Source organism: Oncorhynchus mykiss, chromosome 10, assembly GCF_057628025.1.
Source record: "Oncorhynchus mykiss isolate SJ-2025 chromosome 10, ASM5762802v1, whole genome shotgun sequence".
Lineage (NCBI taxonomy): Eukaryota > Metazoa > Chordata > Actinopteri > Salmoniformes > Salmonidae > Oncorhynchus > Oncorhynchus mykiss.
In genome coordinates this window covers 74,805,823-74,812,864 of record NC_143031.1, presented here as the reverse complement: position 1 = coordinate 74,812,864, position 7,042 = coordinate 74,805,823, and the positions used below count along the sequence as shown (strand labels likewise).

General features: G+C 37.9%; 1 long non-coding RNA gene across 1 annotated transcript; it reads left to right on the top strand.

Annotated features, from left to right (window-relative positions):
• The first annotated feature begins 258 nt into the window (after positions 1-258).
• On the top strand, positions 259-1,581 carry LOC149980292 (uncharacterized). The gene is made up of 3 exons (XR_016483942.1): positions 259-1,016; positions 1,121-1,342; positions 1,444-1,581. It is a non-coding gene; the product is annotated as an uncharacterized LOC149980292 (long non-coding RNA).
• The last annotated feature ends 5,461 nt before the right edge of the window (positions 1,582-7,042 follow it).

Genomic DNA, 7,042 nt, shown 5'->3' with positions numbered 1-7,042 from the left:
TTGTCAGATCTTCTGCTTTTTCATTCTGAGTAACTCTTCACAGTCAGCATAGATAGAGCATAGACCCTTACATGGCCATTGGTGGCCGGTCACAACACAGGGGGAAGTTTCCCCTAAGTACAGATCTTTGATCAGGTTACTTTCCCTCAATCCCAACCTTAACCATTTGTGGAATAAATATACAACTGAACAAGATCAGCATCTAAGGGCAACTCCCCCCTACACCTCCAGTCAGAGTGAGATCCATAATGTGTTCTCCATTTGAAGGCTAGGGATGCTGTAAACTCAGTCATGATATATGTAGTGTATATGTCAATTAACAGGATCCCAATTTATTTTAGCAGATACAAAATTGTGACCCTGTGAATTCACACATACATCATATATCATGATATAGAGTCACATAATGTATATTATCAAACTAAGGCTGGTGGAAGTCACATGGTGGCCAGTGTTGTGTTGATTTCACAATTTGTCATCCACTGTGGTTGACTGATAAGGAGTTTCACTACCTAAAAAGTCACACAGACGCAGAACAGCACAGGGAGACAACACAGCTAGATGCACATTAGAGTTGAGGTAAGAAGTAGAAGTTACTGTATTTGACCACAAGTGTGTTAAGATGTCAAAGGGAGTCTATGAAATCCCAGATGGATTTAATAACGATGAGCCTGATGCTATGAAGAACACAGACATCGATGGCCAATTATATTCCAATGTAGGAGCCTTCAAGCCTAGTCCAAGAGATGGAATTGTTGCTTCAGGTACGATTCCACGAACACACACACACACACACACAATATATATTAAACAGGTGAGATTACCCAGTATTTCTATACCTTTATTCGTCCCATTCCTAGATGATACAGTAATACACATTACTAAAGATCTTACTTTAATAATGTGTGATTCAGTACATGTTCAGTGGTGGAAGAGACCCTCTGGAGTTGCTGCAGTGTGTCTGGGGCTGCTGTGTGTTCTCCTACTGGCTGGGATCATAGGCCTGTCTGTCTACTGTAAGTTTAGTATGTTTTTACTGAGACTTAAGTAGCATACTTAATCATACTTATCCATAAATGGTTTGGTAGTTACATGTTTGAATAACTCTTCCCTTATACAGATGGAGTCATTGGTCATCACAACTCAACAGAGAGAAACCAGCTACAGACCAGTTACAATGCCATGACTGAAGAGAGAAACCAGCTACAGACAAGTAACAACAACCTGACTAAAGAGAGAGACCATCTACAGACCAGTTACAACACCCTGACTAAAGAGAGAGACCAGCTACAGACCAGTTACAACACCCTGACTAAAGAGAGAGACCAGCTTACCAATTGTAGTGAGTTAACATTCATCCCAAGCACATTATTGTATGTCTGTATTCTGTCATTAAGTGTCCAGCGTGATACATTGAAGGAAATGCATGTTTTCATCTTGTAGAACAAACCTGTCCTGAAGGCTGGCAGAAGTTTGAATCCAGTTGGTACTTCCTGTCTACTGAGACTAAAACCTGGAAGGAGAGCAGACAGGACTGTTTGAAGAGAGGAGCAGACCTTGTGATCATAAACAGTGATATGGAACAGGTGAGAGAGAGAGAGTGAGAGTGAGAGAGAGACAGAGACAGAAAGAGAGAGAGAAGAAATGGCATTGCAGGGGTAGATATGATCAAACATATTAATATATACTTATCTCTCTCAACAACAGGAGTTTCTCTTCAAACTCAAGAAGAGAGTCTGGATTGGTCTGACTGACTCTGTTAGTGAGGGGACTTGGAAATGGGTGGACGGCACCCCACTGACCCCCCCAAGGTAATATACTACTGCTCTAATAACACTGACCAACCCAAGGCAATATACTACTGCTCTAATAACACTGACCAACCCAAGGTAATATACTACTGTTATAATAACACTGACCACCCCAAGGTAATATACTACTGCTCTAATAACACTGACCAACCCAAGGTAATATACTACTGCTCTAATAACACTGACTAACCCAAGGCAATATACTACTGCTCTAATAACACTGACCAACCCAAGGTAATATACTACTGTTATAATAACACTGACCACCCCAAGGTAATATTCTACTGCTCTAATAACACTGACCACCCCAAGGTAATATACTACTGTTATAATAACACTGACCAACCCAAGGTAATAAACTACTGCTCTAATAACACTGACCACCCCAAGGTAATATACTACTGTTATAATAACACTGACCAACCCAAGGCAATATACTACTGCTCTAACAACACTGACCACCCCAAGGTAATATACTACTGTTATAATAACACTGACCACCCCAAGGTAATATACTACTGTTATAATAACACTGACCACCGCAAGGTAATATACTACTGTTATAATAACACTGACCAACCCAAGGTAATATACTACTGTTATAATAACACTGACCAACCCAAGGTAATATACTACTGTTATAATAACACTGACCACCCCAAGGTAATATACTACTGTTATAATAACACTGACCAACCCAAGGTAATATACTACTGTTATAATAACACTGACCAACCCAAGGTAATATACTACTGTTATAATAACACTGACCAACCCAAGGTAATATACTACTGCTCTAATAACACTGACCACCCCAAGGTAATATACTACTGTTATAATAAGACTGACCACCCCAAGGTAATATACTACTGTTATAATAACACTGACCACCCCAAGGTAATATACTACTGCTCTAATAACACTGACCACCCCAAGGTAATATATTACTGCTCTAATAACACTGACCACCCCAAGGTAATAAACTACTGCTCTAATAACACTGACCAACCCAAGGTAATATACTACTGTTATAATAACACTGACCACCCCAAGGTAATATACTACTGCTCTAATAACACTGACCACCCCAAGGTAATATACTACTACTATAATAACACTGACCACCCCAAGGTAATATACTACTGTTGTAATAACACTGACCAACCCAAGGTAATATACTACTGTTATAATAACACTGACCAACCCAAGGTAATATACTACTGTTATAATAACACTGACCACCCCAAGGTAATATACTACTGCTCTAATAACACTGACCACCCCAAGGTAATATACTACTGTTATAATAACACTGACCAACCCAAGGTAATAAACTACTGCTCTAATAACACTGACCACCCCAAGGTAATATACTACTGTTATAATAACACTGACCAACCCAAGGCAATATACTACTGCTCTAACAACACTGACCAACCCAAGGTAATATACTACTGCTCTAATAACACTGACCACCCCAAGGTAATATACTACTGTTATAATAACACTGACCACCCCAAGGTAATATACTACTGTTATAATAACACTGACCACCACAAGGTAATATACTACTGCTATAATAACACTGACCAACCCAAGGTAATATACTACTGCTCTAATAACACTGACCACCCCAAGGTAATATACTACTGCTCTAATAACACTGACCAACCCAAGGTAATATACTACTGCTCTAATAACACTGACCACCCCAAGGTAATAAACTACTGCTCTAATAACACTGACCAACCCAAGGTAATATACTACTGTTATATTAACACTGACCAACCCAAGGTAATATACTACTGTTATAATAACACTGACCACCCCAAGGTAATATACTACTGCTCTAATAACACTGACCACCCCAAGGTAATATATTACTGCTCTAATAACACTGACCACCCCAAGGTAATAAACTACTGCTCTAATAACACTGACCACCCCAAGGTAATATACTACTGCTCTAATAACACTGACCAACCCAAGGTAATATACTACTGTTATAATAACACTGACCACCCCAAGGTAATAAACTACTGCTCTAATAACACTGACCAACCCAAGGTAATATACTACTGTTATAATAATACTGACCACCCCAAGGTAATAAACTACTGCTCTAATAACACTGACCAACCCAAGGTAATATACTACTGTTATAATAACACTGACCACCCCAAGGTAATATACTACTGTTATAATAACACTGACCACCCCAAGGTAATATACTACTGTTCTAATAACACTGACCACCCCAATGTAATATACTACTGCTATAATAACACTGACCACCCCAAGGTAATATACTACTGCTATAATAACACTGACCACCCCAAGGTAATATACTACTGCTCTAATAATACTGACCACCCCAAGGTAATATACTACTGTTATAATAACACTGACCAACCCAAGGTAATACACTACTGTTATAATAACACTGATCACCACAAGGTAATATACTACTGTTATAATAACACTGACCACCCCAAGGTAATATACTACTGCTCTAATAACACTGACCAACCCAAGGTAATATACTACTATTATAATAACACTGATCACCACAAGGTAATATACTACTGTTATAATAACACTGACCACCCCAAGGTAATATACTACTGTTATAATAACACTGATCACCACAAGGTAATATACTACTGTTATAATAACACTGACCACCCCAAGGTAATATACTACTGCTCTAATAACACTGACCAACCCAAGGTAATATACTACTGTTATAATAACACTGACCACCCCAAGGTAATATACTACTGTTATAATAACACTGACCAACCCAAGGTAATATACTACTGTTATAATAACACTGACCACCCCAAGGTAATATACTACTGTTATAATAACACTGACCACCCCAAGGTAATATACTACTGTTATAATAACACTGACCACCACAAGGTAATATACTACTGCTATAATAACACTGACCAACCCAAGGTAATATACTACTGTTATAATAACACTGACCACCACAAGGTAATATACTACTGCTATAATAACACTGACCAACCCAAGGTAATATACTACTGCTCTAATAACACTGACCACCCCAAGGTAATATACTACTGCTCTAATAACACTGACCAACCCAAGGTAATATACTACTGCTCTAATAACACTGACCACCCCAAGGTAATAAACTACTGCTCTAATAACACTGACCAACCCAAGGTAATATACTACTGTTATATTAACACTGACCAACCCAAGGTAATATACTACTGTTATAATAACACTGACCACCCCAAGGTAATATACTACTGCTTTAATAACACTGACCACCCCAAGGTAATATATTACTGCTCTAATAACACTGACCACCCCAAGGTAATAAACTACTGCTCTAATAACACTGACCACCCCAAGGTAATATACTACTGCTCTAATAACACTGACCAACCCAAGGTAATATACTACTGTTATAATAACACTGACCACCCCAAGGTAATAAACTACTGCTCTAATAACACTGACCAACCCAAGGTAATATACTACTGTTATAATAATACTGACCACCCCAAGGTAATAAACTACTGCTCTAATAACACTGACCAACCCAAGGTAATATACTACTGTTATAATAACACTGACCAACACAAGGTAATATACTACTGTTCTAATAACACTGACCACCCCAATGTAATATACTACTGCTATAATAACACTGACCACCCCAAGGTAATATACTACTGCTATAATAACACTGACCACCCCAAGGTAATATACTACTGCTCTAATAATACTGACCACCCCAAGGTAATATACTACTGTTATAATAACACTGACCAACCCAAGGTAATACACTACTGTTATAATAACACTGATCACCACAAGGTAATATACTACTGTTATAATAACACTGACCACCCCAAGGTAATATACTACTGCTCTAATAACACTGACCAACCCAAGGTAATATACTGCTATTATAATAACACTGATCACCACAAGGTAATATACTACTGTTATAATAACACTGACCACCCCAAGGTAATATACTACTGTTATAATAACACTGATCACCACAAGGTAATATACTACTGATATAATAACACTGACCACCCCAAGGTAATATACTACTGCTCTAATAACACTGACCAACCCAAGGTAATATACTACTGTTATAATAACACTGACCACCCCAAGGTAATATACTACTGTTATAATAACACTGACCAACCCAAGGTAATATACTACTGTTATAATAACACTGACCACCCCAAGGTAATATACTACTGTTATAATAACACTGACCACCCCAAGGTAATATACTACTGTTATAATAACACTGACCACCACAAGGTAATATACTACTGCTATAATAACACTGACCAACCCAAGGTAATATACTACTGTTATAATAACACTGACCACCACAAGGTAATATACTACTGCTATAATAACACTGACCAACCCAAGGTAATATACTACTGCTCTAATAACACTGACCACCCCAAGGTAATATACTACTGCTCTAATAACACTGACCAACCCAAGGTAATATACTACTGCTCTAATAACACTGACCACCCCAAGGTAATAAACTACTGCTCTAATAACACTGACCAACCCAAGGTAATATACTACTGTTATATTAACACTGACCAACCCAAGGTAATATACTACTGTTATAATAACACTGACCACCCCAAGGTAATATACTACTGCTCTAATAACACTGACCACCCCAAGGTAATATATTACTGCTCTAATAACACTGACCACCCCAAGGTAATAAACTACTGCTCTAATAACACTGACCACCCCAAGGTAATATACTACTGCTCTAATAACACTGACCAACCCAAGGTAATATACTACTGTTATAATAACACTGACCACCCCAAGGTAATAAACTACTGCTCTAATAACACTGACCAACCCAAGGTAATATACTACTGTTATAATAATACTGACCACCCCAAGGTAATAAACTACTGCTCTAATAACACTGACCAACCCAAGGTAATATACTACTGTTATAATAACACTGACCACCCCAAGGTAATATACTACTGCTCTAATAATACTGACCACCCCAAGGTAATATACTACTGTTATAATAACACTGACCAACCCAAGGTAATACACTACTGTTATAATAACACTGATCACCACAAGGTAATATACTACTGTTATAATAACACTGACCACCCCAAGGTAATATACTACTGCTCTAATAACACTGACCAACCCAAGGTAAT